At 43.4% G+C, this 14,633-nt stretch overlaps 1 protein-coding gene across 5 annotated transcripts in view; it reads right to left on the bottom strand.

Moving 5' to 3' along the window:
* MAPKBP1 (mitogen-activated protein kinase binding protein 1) overlaps positions 1-14,633 on the bottom strand; it is a 146,569-nt gene that overhangs the window by 95,929 nt on the left and 36,007 nt on the right. The gene's annotated exons all lie outside the window — the stretch shown is intronic.

The raw sequence follows: 14,633 nt of genomic DNA, 5'->3' as shown, positions 1-14,633 counted from the left end.
TCTACTTGCACTGGCATGCTTTCGAACTGCTAGGTTGGCAGGAGCTGGGACAGAGCAACGGGAGCTCACTTCATCGTGGGGATTTGAACCACCAACCTTCTGATCAGCAAGCCCAAGAGGCTCAGTGGTTTAGACCACAGCGCAACCTGCATCCCTCCTTTAAGGTTATAGGACTCATACTTCCTTTGCCTGAAGCCTCTGAATCCAATATTCCCAGCCAGGTAAAGAGTTATTTCTAAACATATTACCAGCAGATTTTTAAAAAATCACTTCATTGCAATCACACAATTGCAATTAGAGACTGGATAAAATAGCTTAACCAAGCCCAGCCAATTAGCTTTATACATGAAGAGCAAAAATATGAACCCGAGACTTGTACACCCAGACCTAATAACCTGCCCATTGCATCACACACATTCATGTACTGCCAATCTGGGTCTTGAATCCTGCCTGCCAAACAGTGGCAAAGTAGCCAAATACATGAGGGAGCAATTCATGTAGGCTTGGGTCAGAAGAACAGCGAATGGCAGAAAATATATTAATAAATGCTAGCAAAAGGCTTCCTATAGAGTTGCGCCACGATGTTAGAATCATAGAATCATAGAGTTGGAAGAGACCACAAGGGCCATCGAGTCCAACCCCCTGCCAAGCAGGAAACACCATCAGAGCACTCCTGACATATGGTTGTCAAGCCTCTGCTTAAAGACCTCCAAAGAAGGAGACTCCACCACACTCCTTGGCAGCAAATTCCACTGCAAATTCAATGCTCCTTTCCCCTGTGCTTTAGCAAAGTGGTGTTTGGCTTTTATTTATGGTGCACATACATTATTCCTCCAACAACATTATTTGCAAGATTTTACTAGACTGAATGTTGATTCTTCTGTTTTTAGTTACAATAGTTGGGTTATATCTTTTGTCACATTTCCAAAAAGTCTGTAGGGGATGGGTGACACAGTTATTAATCTTCGTGGTTATTAAAAGCTGTCCTCTAGGGACTCCAGCCTTCCAAAACAAGGAAAGTCTCCCACACTTAGCCTTGCTAACCAGCTTCAAGGAACACCTAAAGATGCCCATGGGAGCCGATTGCCCAGATTTACCCAAGAAGGTGCCTGGTTACAACAGCATTTCTTTTCGCAAGATCATTTCCCATTCCAATAGAATTTCCTAAGTCCATTCTTCATATGTTAATAGCATAGATAGCTTGGATTCAAACTAGTGGCCTAAAGGGAAAAGGGTGTCAAAACCTGCTGCCAATCTTTTCCTTCTCTCTACCCCTGTGTCATAGGGTTCATATTCTCTTGTGCCGGATGCCTTGCAGCAAGAAAGAAAAAGCCAAGAAGAAGATAAAGATCCCACCCTGTTGCAAAATGAGCATATCTTTTGAAATGAGATTTTCAGAAAATTAAACACAAGCATTTTTCTTTCTGCCAGTATGTATTTCTGAAGGATGTATTCATACAGCCATGCAAGCAAGAGCTAAGAGGTAACTGTGGATCCTCTTGTGGTTAGGTACGAATAAAGGGATAGTTCTTCAAATGGAAGGGTGTAGAAATTAGAGTCCTCCAACACTGCTGCAAGGTGTGCACAGGACAATTCTATACCTTCTTGTTGCTTTCAGATACCAACCCTGCCACAACACACAGTGTTGCCAGATTCTGCACAGCTGCGCTCAAAATTCGTCAGACAATGACCTGTGCCACAAACTAGATTTAATGAGCACTCATATCAGAGTGCTCTGTAGATTGATAGCTATAGTCTTATATATACTAACCTCTTATGATTTGCCACTCCCGTCTAATGTTCCTAACCCTTCTTTTAGACTTTCCTAGCTTCCTTTAAATTTTTGTAGACTTTTAATTCTTTTTAGTTTTACAAATCATTTTTTCAGATTTTAAATGATTGTACCCTTATGCTGATCTATGGCCGTAATAAAGATTTGATTGATTGAGAATCCTCCAAGGATCAGTATTGAGATCTGTGCATTTTAACTTCTTCGTTAAACTTCTTCATTAAACTTATTCTTGATTAAACAATCACAGGTGAACAGTGAGGTGGCCAAGTTTGCTAATGATACTAAATTGTTCAGAGTTATTAAAACAAAAAGAGATTGTGAAGAGTTCCAAAAGGACCTCTGCAAACTATGAATGGGCAGGAAAATGGCAAATGCAATTTTAATGTAGGCAAGTGTAAAGTGATGCATGTTGGAACAAAAAAATAATAATCTTAATTTCACATATACGTTCATGGGGTCTGAACTTCTACTAACTGAGCAGGACTGCGATCTTGGGAGTCATAGTGGAGCTTGGGGAAGATGTTGTCACAGTATGAGGCAGCTGTGAAAAAGGTAAATTCCATGCTAGCAATCATTAGGAAAGGAACTGAAAATAAAACTGCCAGTGTCAGAATGTCATTATGTAAATGTATGGCACCACTGCATTTGGAATGCTGTGTATAGCTCTGCTCAACTCACCTCAACATATATATTCTCAAATAGGAAAAGGTTGAGAAATCACCTCAAGAGTTCCTTATTTTATATAATGCTACAGAGACAGCTCACTTGAAATGAATGGCCGCCTTCTCCCTGAGAAATCCGAAGCTAGTAATACTGCTGGCCTCCCACATACTAGGTAAAAGCAGAAAATCACAAACTCTCGCAGGCACCCTGCACCATCAAATTATTTCATGCAATGAGATACATGGGCATATGAAAAAGATGTTAGATGAACCAGGCTGTTCTCGCATGGGGGAACCAGCTGCCATTTTCAGAACTGTTTTTGCATTTTCATTAAACTAGCCCATAGTCACTCCCCTCCCTTCACCACCTACTCCAGAGACAGGCAATATCCAGCAGGCTTTACAACACACAAATATTCCTGCAAATCCCAACCATACACCAAGATTTGTAGCCGTAACACACATGCCTCCAGGTCAAAGAATTTAATGCAATCAATAATTTCATTCCTTAACTCAGTAAGAAAAGACCGTGTTCACTGTAATCAACAGATATGCCTCTCAAATGCACCAAATAAGTTATGCATACATCAGTAACATATGGGCAAATTACTTTTTGCATGTGCAACTCATGAAGTGCTTAGCCATCCTGGAAGGGAATGTGATTACTTCATTTTCAATGCTTGATTTTAACAAGGTCTGTGAGACATTAGGAGACATCTTTCTAGCAGTCAGGCATTTCTGTCATTTCACTCAAAATGACAGGTCACTCAACTACCTCTGGACCCTCAAAACCCCACAAAATCTATTTGACCAGAGACTACACTGGGATACAAAAAATGAACATGTACTCCCACAGGCTACTCTGTCATATTCCCTTCCAATCTTTGATGAGCTGTGCACAGACTTACACAAAGTAGTGGTTTGGTCAATTAACGGCCCTGACTGCACAGCCTGAAATACCTGTGGAATTGCCATGCCCTGCAGGATGGGTGAAAAGGGAGCAGAGAAGAAGCACAGGCACTTGGCAGTTTATAGGAATCAGCCATGCTGCAGACACAGTACAAGCAGTCCCTCAAACACACTCTAGACCAGGGCGGCCCAACCTTTCATACCAAGTGGGCTGAAAGAATACTTTGACATGGAACCTGCGGGTAATACACTGCCTTGTTGCACGGGTGCAAGGCAGCACAAGACCAAAATGTGAAAGCCCCATGCCCTAAAGCCCTCGTGCTGCCTTCCAAAAGCCAGCTAGGTCCTAGAGCCCTCCTACCTTCTTCCCAAAGCTGGTTCAGAGCAAGTCGTAACTAGACTTTGGGGAGGAAGCCAGAGGACTTGAAGACCTTGTCAGAGCCTGCACACCTCCCTCCCAAAGGACAGACTTTGCTTATCCAGCTTTGAGAAGGCAGCTTGAGGGCTGGGGTATGTGTGTCAAATGCTGCAGAGGGCTGTCAAAAAGGGCCTTGAGGGGCACATGTGGCCCCCAGGCTGCATGCTGGACTGCCCTGCTCTAGAAACAAGACCTGTCAGGCTGCCCTATAGTTTCAATTACAAGCTGCTACAGATGAATTAGGGACGTGGGTGGCACTGTGAGTTAAACCACAGAGCCTAGGACTTGCTGATCAGAAGGTTGGCAGTTCGAATCCCCGCGACGAGGTGAGCTCCTGTTGCTCGGTCCCTGCTCCTGCCAACCTAGCAGTTCAAAAGCACGTCAAAGTGCAAGTAGATAAATAGGTACCACTCCAGCGCGAAGGTAAACGGCGTTTCCGTGTGCTGCTCTGGTTCGCCAGAAGCAGCTTAGTCATGCTGGCCACATGACCCGGAAGCTGTACGCTGGCTCCCTCGGCCAATAAAGCGAGATGAGCACCACAACCCCAGAGTCCGCCACGACTGGACCTAATGGTCAGGGGTCCCTTTACCTTTACCTTACAGATGAATTGGACAGAAAAAGGTGTGCGCTTGCTCACCCTTCCTCCATTGCAAGTGGTAACAGTTAGATCTGTGGAAGAACAGCAGCATACGCAATGTTCCACAGAGTGCGATTTACTGTCAGAATGCACATCCTAATACAGCTGTACAACAAAAAGCTTGCGCTGTTACATTTAGCACTGCTGGGCTTCATTTGGCACATTCACCGAAGAACGCTAATTACAGTGTGCTGTTCCGCTTAGGGGGGCTGTCAGCATTTCCACTGTAAAGCCTTCATTTTGGGATCTTATAACACATCTGTAATGTATTCACTTGGAGCTAAAGCTGGATGCTAAAAGGGCTGGCACTCAACCAGGTTTCTCTGCTTGTTTAGGATGTGTGCGTGTGTGTTTGTTTTATAGGGTTTGGTGTTTTCCATTTTCATCACAAAGATCTGAGAAGGAAATGAAACGTGGAGACTAAGTTATACGTTACTCAAGTTAGGGAAGAAGAAGAAAATAAGCAGCTTCAACTTCCATCCTGAATGCACATCCAAACATGCACACCCTTCTGTTTGATATTTTCCAATTCAAAATAGCTTGGTGTTTTGTTCTGTTTTTGCAACATCGTAAGAGGATCTTTTGATTTTTCCTCTTTCCCATCTGCAGTCCCATTTGCTCTCTCAGGAGTTGGGCAGACATATTCCAACCACCCTTCTATAAGACTTGGACGAGACTATAATTAAAAGAGGAACAAAGCAAGCCTATAGCAAGGCTGGAGACAGGCTGGAAAAGCCAGAAGTCTTATCAAAGCCATTGTTGCCCGTGGCATGAACACATTTCTTTTGATGCTGCTATCACTTCTGATCAAGTTTTGCAGGCCTTTGAAGCACAACTAAAGACAGAGACAACACGGACAAAAATTGCCTCTGTCACCTAAGAAGGTGCCTTAAGGACAGAACATTTGCCCCTCTAGCCCAGTATTGTCTAGTCTGAAAGGAACCATCTCTCAGGCAGAGGTCTCTCACATCACCTGCTACCCAATAACTTTTAGACTACCAGTGATTGAAATCCTCTGTAGGGGGAAACATAAAATAATACATTATTAGACCACTGAACATAAGAAGAGCCCTGCTGGACTGAGCCAATGACCCATCTAGCCCAGCAACCTGCTCTCTCAGTGGCCAACCAGATGCCCATGAGAAGCCTGCAAACAGGACCTGAGTGCAACAGCACTCTCTGCCCCAGAGGTGCAAACAACTAGTATTCAAAAGCATTATTGCATCCAAGCATAGAGGCAGAGTATAGCCATCATGGCTAGTATCTACTGATAGCCTTACCTCCATGAATGGTCTCATCCTCTTTTGTAACAAAGCCATCCAAGTTGGTGACCATTACTGCCTTCTGTGGAAGCACATTCCATAGTTTCACTATGCACTACTGTGTGAATAAGTACTGTCCTTTATTTCTCCAGAATTTTCCAACATTCTGCTTCATTGGGTGTCCACAAGTTCTAGTGTTATGAGAGCAGAATAAAAACTTCTCTATCCACTTTCACCATGCCATGCATAATTGTTTTAACCTCTATGATGTCTCCTCTTACTTATATTTTCTCAAAACTAAAAAGGCTCAGCTACCGCAACCTTTGCCCATAGATGAGTTGCTCCACCCCCTTGATCATTTTGGCTGCTCCTTTCTGAATCTTTGCCAACTTGACAATATCCTTTTTAAGCCAAGGTGACCAGATCTGCACACAGTATTCCAAATGCAGTCATACAACAGATTTGTATAGTGTCCTCATGATATTGGCAGTTTTATTTCCAATTCCTCTCCTAATGAACCCTAGGTATGCAATTTGCCTTTTTTTCCACAATTGATTCGTCTAGGTCAGTACTGCCTACTGTGGCTGGTACTTCGACACCATTCTCCTCCAACAGAAGACAGGTGGTGTTTCCTTCACAATGCACATCTTGCTGCTCTTTTCAATCGAACTTGATTGGATCACAGCTACTTAAGATAAATCTGCTATAATTTGGAGGGTGGCAAAGTAGGAACCCCCGTGCATGTCAAGGCAAAGGGTGCCTAAGCTAGTGCGGAAACCAGTGTTAAACGTGTTAATTAGAAAGAGGGTTTTTATACTCATCCCCCAACAACACCTGTGGTAAAGAAAAGAAGGAGAAAAAACATGGGGCCGTATACAATGCTGCCATCCCGCTTATGCAGCAAGCATCTGCTTGTCCAATTGAACTTCTTCCTTGTCTTCGCTCCCCTTCAGTGCCCCCCCCCATGTAGGAGGGACCCTCAGGAACAGAATTTGAAGGCGGCATGGAGAGAGGAGAGGAAGTCCCATTCTCTGTGTGCTGCATTATTATTATTATTTTCCCATTTAATACGGGCTTAACGTTTTCATGGAAAATCCAATAAATTAGGGCAGGGAGACAAGGAAACCTTAACACTGGATTAAATTGGGGAGTGGGTTGAAGAATATGGTATTTTGAAGAAGATGGTGCCTTGTAGACACTGCTCAAACACTGCATACATGAGAACATCGTTTCCACAATAAACTGCCTTGTGAAGGCATCCTCAGAAGGAAAGACTTTGGAGTAAACATATAGAGGATTACAATGCAAATAAGCAAATTTCCTCAACCGAAGCCTGCGGATAACCCTTCTTCAGATAATAATATCTGAAAATTCTATGTTTCTCAAGCAACCCTCAAGAAGATGGGATTTAGCAGCCAGCTTGTCTAAAAAGTAATCCAGGCTTTTGATTTTTTACATTATTTCATGCATGGAACCCAATCAACCATGGACTAAATCAATATCTCAGACCAGGTTCAAAGCATTTCAAGTGCAAATTCTTAGCTGACTATTATGCTTTGCATCACAATGGGTTTTTCTTTCTCTCCCCCCCCCCCGCCTTTTCTTTCTCTGTCACGCAGACACAAGTAGTTATAACAGCTCCTTTCCTTTTACATTTCAAGGCGCAGCTCTCCCACATCAAAAGTCCACACAACCAACCCACTGCAGTAGAGTGTGCTGTGAAGTTGCTGGAGGATATCAATCATTTATGTTGCATAAAGCCAATAGGCCCTTATGTATTATGAATCTCTTGCACACACGAAAAGCAGGGGTGGCAGTGAAAGGGGGGGGGGTTAATACAAAATGCTGACAGCTTCTATTCCAATCACTCTGCCAGCTGACACTGTAATGTGTGCGTGGGTGTGCCTGCCAATTTATCACCAATTTGAGGCAGCTAAAACATTGCAAAAGTTTGCCTAAAGAATGGAGAGCAGAGAAGGACACATCTGAGAGAAAATCTGTTCCTTGGCCCACCTTTTTCCGCTGTGCCCTCACAATGTTTAACCTCGACTCTCATCACTCCAGTCTCACAGAGCATGGTTGTTCTCCACCTCTCATTCCCATTATACTACATTGCAGATCAATTAGCCAAGGGATGAGGGAGCCTGTGGTCCTTGTGGCATTGCTGGGCCTCCCACTCCCATCAGCCCATGCAGGCATGGCCAATGGGTCAGAGATGGTGGGCAACATCCAGCAATGTCAAGGGAACAGGCTCCTCCTCCAATTGCACAAATTCTGTGTGCTGAATCTGTATACCTGGGGTATAAAACCCACAGAGAAACAAAAGCAGACATGGGTGTGGGGGGGCAGCTGCCCCCCCCGATCAAGTAAAACAATAGAAATACTTAACTTACTGACCAATCACTTCCGTTCTTATCCAACAAAAGTCCTGCCCCCCCCCCAAATCCTGGCTACTACGCCCATGAAAGCAGAGGTGGGAAAGCAAAGCACTGATGCTGAAGAACAAAAAGGCAAATGGGTGATAGCAACTGAAGCCTGACCACACTCACAACTTATCCCCCTGTGGCATCCTCCTCCCCTGCCCCATTGACCTACAAAGCACTTCTCCTCCAAAAGTTCACCTCTAGATATCAGAGACCAGCTAGGAGCAAAGTGACATCAGGGAAAAGGCCTCATTACCTATCAACCCACCCGGTTTCCTCATCCCCTGATTAGCTTATACATCATTGTCCACATGTTATCTGACCCAAACATTCCCTGCCCACTCATGGTGCCAATGACAACTTCTACTTGATGGTGGAACATCACATTCATGGAAGGGGCTTTCCACTTCGGACTAAAGCTCCCATCTGCCACAGCCAGTGGTCAGGAAGAACGTTAGGGGGTACTTGTTTGGGGAAGGCTTGTTTGGGGAACGTTAGAGGGTACTTGTTTGGGGAAGGTTCTCAATTATCAGACTAGCAAATAAGCCTGGCCTGCAAAAGCCTGACATAGGGAAAGTGATTAAGATAGAGAGGGTTTCATATAACCCTCTATAGACAAGCCCCAGCCAGATATGCCCAGAAGCCACACCTCTCCCCATACTTTCCATATATTTAGTCCACATATTCAAGACCCACTGCAGCACTTGAATCTCAGCTCTAGATGCAGTAACAGAAATACACCCAGGTTTTCAAATTAAAAATATCCAGAGCAAACAGAAACAGCTTGGGCTGGGTTCCCTGGACTTCCAGATGTTGCTGAACTACAACTCCCATGATCATTTTCCATTGACTATGGGAGATCTAATCCCACAACATCTAGAGCATGGGTAGGCAAACTAAGGCCCAGGAGCCGGAGCTGGCCCAATTGCCTTCTAAATCCAGCCCACGGACTGTCTGGGAATTAGCGTGTTTTTACATGAGTAGAATGTGTCCTTTTATTTAAAATGCATCTCTGGGTTATTTATGGGGCCTGCCTGGTGTTTTTCATGAGTAGAATGTGTGCTTTTATTTAAAATGCATCTCTGGGTTATTTGTCGGGCCTGCCTGGTGTTTTTCAGGAGTGGAATGTGTGCTTTTATTTAAAATGCATCTCTGGGTTATTTGTGGGACATAGAAATTCGTTCTTTTTTCCAAAATATAGTCTGCCCCCCGCCACAAGGTCTGAGGGACAGTGGACTGGCCTCCTGCTAAAAAAGTTCGCTGACCCCTGATCTAGAGGACCAAAGTCTCCCCATTCCCGCTCTGCACGTATGTTTCTATGTCAAAAGTACCTGGCCTTCCTGCAGATCAACCAAATTTCTATTTATCCACCACGACAAAAATAAAATATGAATCTATGAACAAGAAAGGAAAATTTACATGCAGCAAAGCAGCCACAAATCAAAGCTTTGGAATAAAAATCAAGAAAAATGAAGCATCTGGTGGAGTTAGAAAAAAAGTCTAAAGCACAGTTCCTATAAGTAATGTTCAGTAGTTTTAAAAGACTGTTGGAGTCATTTCTGCAAGAGCAATGAAGAGGCTACGATTTATGACTGTTAGTCACCCCTTGATTATGAAAGCTGCCTTTCCCTCTGCTGATTATTTCTGTTTCATACCAGAATATCAGTGCTCATAACTAGAAATGAACAGTCAAGGAACATCTAAATAGAAAATGGGAACTGTGCTAGGTTAATGCAGCTTTCCTATGGAAGGGAATTTCACCTGCCAAGCAGATTGTCCAGCTGGCTGCTTTGTTACATTAATAAATAAACACTGTCTTCAGTTTGTTTATTTAGATAAATTTATAGCTTCTCTTTAGTAAAAACTTCCAGAGGAAGATACAGCATAAAAATATCTAATACTTAATACAACAAAACATACTGAAAACTCAACCCACAACAACAGCAACTCAAATTTACATCACAGCATTGCGAATTGAAGTGTTATGTGGTTGGGGGGGGGGGGACAGCTGTAGTATCAAACTCCCTCATTTCACAAAAACAAATATAATAGTGTGATTCTACCGTAATTCCTTAAGTAGAAGCTCTTCAATGAAAAGACTATATAAAAGAGTGAGTAATAGCACCATTATCCTGTTCAGTCCTAAAAGGGACTTTTGAAAGCTACAGTATTTCCCTTTAACTATGGCTATTTTCAGCTGATGTTTCCAGTTCATTGGAACTCAGCATCACTACATTAAAGACAGTTATCTTTGGCAGCTGTATGACCAACACTAGTAGAGCCCATGCTTTGTGCACATAAGTGTGGTACTGTCTGTTGAGCGTAGGGGGCTTATACCTTAGTTTATTGGACCATAGATGGTCTCTATGGCTTTAAATATATACAGACCTGCCCTTGTGTGATGCTCAGGGATACAGTTGTTTTGCTGAGAGAACACAACACACCCCATTTCAGAACAGCACTAAGTTAGGTAATAATTTTTATACAACAGTCTGTGCACCCTTTCTTCCAACCTGGAATTATTTATCCACAGAGAGAAAATATCTTGCCTGAAGTGGCCTTTAAAGAAGACATTTGACACAGTGTGTTGACTGAAGAAGGGTGTGGTGGTGAATACATCAGATTCCCGAGGGTTTGCAATGCTATAATATAATTTTTTTTTTAAAGAATCTGAGAAAGGTGGATGAATGGGTAGAATCAGCTAATATTGATCTCAAAAGGTGCTGCGGCTCACCTTGTTAGCTCAACCAATCCTGCCTTTTTAACACTGATCCTTTTAGATCTCTTTCAATGTACTTCCTTTAATCACCCTCGCACAAGCCCTGCATCAATCTCCCTCTCAGCTGCAAGCAATTTCCTCCCGTCTTTCCTCCCTGTTGAATAAAGCTTCTTATAAAGGAGGGGACATTATCGCCAAGTGCCCTTCCAACATCTGAGACTTAAGCCCCTCCCCACATCTGTTGTTCAGCATAAATGCTGACCGTGCTACATGTACAGCTGGTTGGAGGGGGTGGGGGGCGAGGAGAGAATGCACAATCCTCGAAGATACCGAATCCCTTTTAAAACAGGGGGGGAAACGGGAGCCAAAGACTAGTGGCACATCACAACCAGCCTCTTCGCTTTTGCTTAGTGTACAGCTTAGCAGCTTAGCAGTGAAATGCTTAAGAGAGTCATTGTATTTACTGCCATCCAGCTCCATGCAGTAACACAGGGAAGGGGATATAATCACAGCAGTAGAGCACACACTTTGAAAATAAAATGGGTTCCTTGCCATTTCAGCACCGCTTCACATGTTACAGAAATTACGTACTTACGTACTACTGGTTTTCCTCTTAACATGGAAGCTATATTATACCAAGTCAGTCCATTGCACCATCTAACTCAGTGTCATCTCTGACTGGCAAGTGCTGCCCAGGTTTTCACAGACAGGTCTCTCCTAGTCCTTCCTAGCCGGGATTGAACCTGAAACCTTCTGCATGCAAAGCAGATGCTCTACCACTGACCCATCATCGGATGAGAAATTCCCAAGCCCAGGCTTAAATCCAAACCACCACCACCATCACTCCACTTCCTAACTGAATCTGGGAATATCTACATGCTGGAATTAAGAAGTTCACTTAGAACAGACACAGTTTTGTTAAAAAATATGCTTTGATAAATCATCTCTGACATTTAAGAACCATTTTTGATGCGAAAACTGAAGTTAATATACAAAGGACCCACAGGGCCTTAAGGTATTATTATCATGCTGCTTCTCTCACTCCAGTCAGCATAAGTTGTGCCACAGTTAAATGCAAGCAAGTATGGTATGGATCTCTAAAATTGACTTTGGGGTATGGCAGGGTTTGGATGTTCTGTCCAAAACAATAAAATTTCCCGTAGATGTGTGTCACATCCCCACCTTAGCATCTGTCATTTTGATTTCCAGGCTGCACCCATTTTAATATTGTACACAATTTTACTTGTCATGTCACTGCTAAACAGAAGGCCCCACAGGCAAGTAATACTGAACAATGGATAGATTGTTTTACTTACATACACCACACAAATCTCCTCCTGGTCGGTATTTCAGCAACGTCTACAAGGAGCTTTCTGTCTCTTGTAAGAAAACGAAAAGGGCGGGGGGGGTCCTCACCTTGGAGAGTTTGCACAAAATTCAACTCTAAATGCATGCCAAAATCATTCTAAAGCATCATGGGATATGCTCAGCAACAGGTGGCTTCCCCGCAGAGAGTTCCTGTGCTAAGCAACCAGCACGAATCATCTTTCAGTAGTGCATTAGCACTGACCACCTGGATGCTCATTAGTGAATAAAAACGTTCATTTGCTTGCGATATTGGAGGCAAAGATTCCACTATAGTGTGTGGAGTAGCTTTCCTTCTTCTTCTTCTTCTTCTTCTTCTTCTTCTTCTTCTTATTAGAATTTCTATACCGCCCTATACCCAGAGGTCTCAGGTTCACAGATCAATCATCAAAACTGATAGCATTGCAAATAAGCTGGTGCCACTATGAATCATGCATTCAATAAATCAAGCAAACAAAATGAGTTTGCATAGGCAATTTGCATGCATTTCATGCAGAGGGGAAGAAGGCAATGAGAGAGAAGAATCAAGAATGACTTAATTCCTGTAGATGGATGGTACCATGCAAGTGCTCAGAATTTGAAGTCGTCAGAAACTTAGTATCAAAAGATTCAGCAATGTTAAAGGCTTTGGCTTTAAAAATAAGGATGTCAGCTTACCCTCCTCACCCTTTATACAAATGGATATGAAGCCCCCAGAGCACCAACTTCAGGTTCAATTTGAAAGTTTACAGTCATCTCACACCCTATGTTTTAAGGTACACACTAAAAAAAATGTAAAGGATGAATGTGTACTGAACAGGTACACTGAGAGCACTGTAACCTGCTTGGCCCTATGCAGTTCAGGTACTGCAAGGAAGAATTTGCATGATCATAGAAGAATACAGTTTGCTTTCTCCTAACTAAGCAAAAGCACGCCCTCTGTGTCTTTAACAATGAGCAACTTTGAATCAATGGACTCACACTGTAGAAATGAGGAAGTTAACTTTGCAACCTGAATAACCATTCCTAACTACTTGAATAGTTACTTGTTCTGCGCTATCAAGCCCACACACGTTTTGCATCTAAAGTGGACACAATCACTTCCATTCATTAAACAAAAAAACTGGTTCACCCTGTTAAGGATTGCAAGAACAGTGGAATGATTTTGCATGGCCCAGTTTGTATGTTGCATTAAACCATAGTTAAAAACAAACAATGGTTTCATTGAACAATGAACAAGCAGCGAGCTAGCGGACACTGCTCAAGAGTTGCCACAGCACTCCTCTCCTGGTCCTGCACTATATGGAACCAAGCCAGAGTCTGACTTGCAGTGAGGGATGAATGTTGGAAACGAACAAACCACAAGCCCCGATTCAGATGTCATGTCAAGCCAAACTTTGTGGCATGCAACTGGACCTATGTTTCCACCTTTTCATAAGGGCCCTATGAAGTAGATGATGGTTATTTCCACATTAACATGGAGACTAGTGGCTGAGAAAAATAGTGACTAGTTGAAGGCCACAGACCGAGATAAAAACGGAGCATAGGCCTCAAAAATCCAAGACCAGCACTGGCTTGTACCAATTTAGCACAGTATGTAAAAATGGTTACTCTTCATGTTTGCCCCCCGCCCTCTCTTTTTTTTTAACACAGGGGTTTCTGGTCCTCTTCCCAAGTTCCAAGCAGAACATAATAGAGCCCGTTACAGCACAGCCATGCCACCAGAGGCTTTATAGGTCAGCTTGAAAAGGCTCCTACTTAATTTAGCTCTCAAGGTCATTAGTTCAATCTGGAGCACAGCAGCAGGAACCACCACATAAGCTGCGAAGTAAACTCTGTTTGCACATTTAAGCAAACAAATATAACAAGCTACACACCCTGAATTTGTACATCTGGTTCAAGTGAAGGCGAGGGACAGCCACCAAGACGAAACCCTTTGCAGCTGCAATTGGAAAGATGGGAGGTGAAGGGAATAGGAAACAGGCCTGCTCGGTGTAACTTATGTTTGAAGGGGCAGCAGAGGCCTGGAGTGGGGGTAAAGGCAGCAAGATCCAACTATTTCCACTACTTTCAGTAAGATTTGAAGCTGGCATGTACCAAGCCAGACCACTGGACTATGTACCTCAGCCTTTTCTGGTTGCAAGTGCTCTCCAGGCAGGAGTCTCTCCCAGTTTATCACCTGGAGATGATGGGGACTTTTTGCAATGCAGCCCAACAGCAATGGACAGTAAAACCATCAGGGGAGAGGATCCATCAAGCATAGGAACATAGGTACATTGTCAGATCATTGGGTGGTTAGTCCCTCTAGTCCAATATTACCTACACTGACTGACAGTGGCTGTCCTGAGTTTCAGGAAGGGTTCTATTCCAGGCCTACCTGGAATGAACAGGCAGTACTCCAGGTGCTGGCTGCTCAAATGGGCAAGGGTCGGATCCAAGGGAAGCCCACCATCAGCTGCGGCCCTTG

The sequence above is a fragment of the Podarcis erhardii genome (genome assembly GCF_964252035.2).
Source record: "Podarcis erhardii genome assembly, chromosome: 1".
Classification (NCBI taxonomy): Eukaryota; Metazoa; Chordata; class Lepidosauria; order Squamata; family Lacertidae; genus Podarcis; species Podarcis erhardii.
Note: the sequence above shows the minus strand (reverse complement) of the source record. Positions and strands in the feature narration are given on the sequence as shown.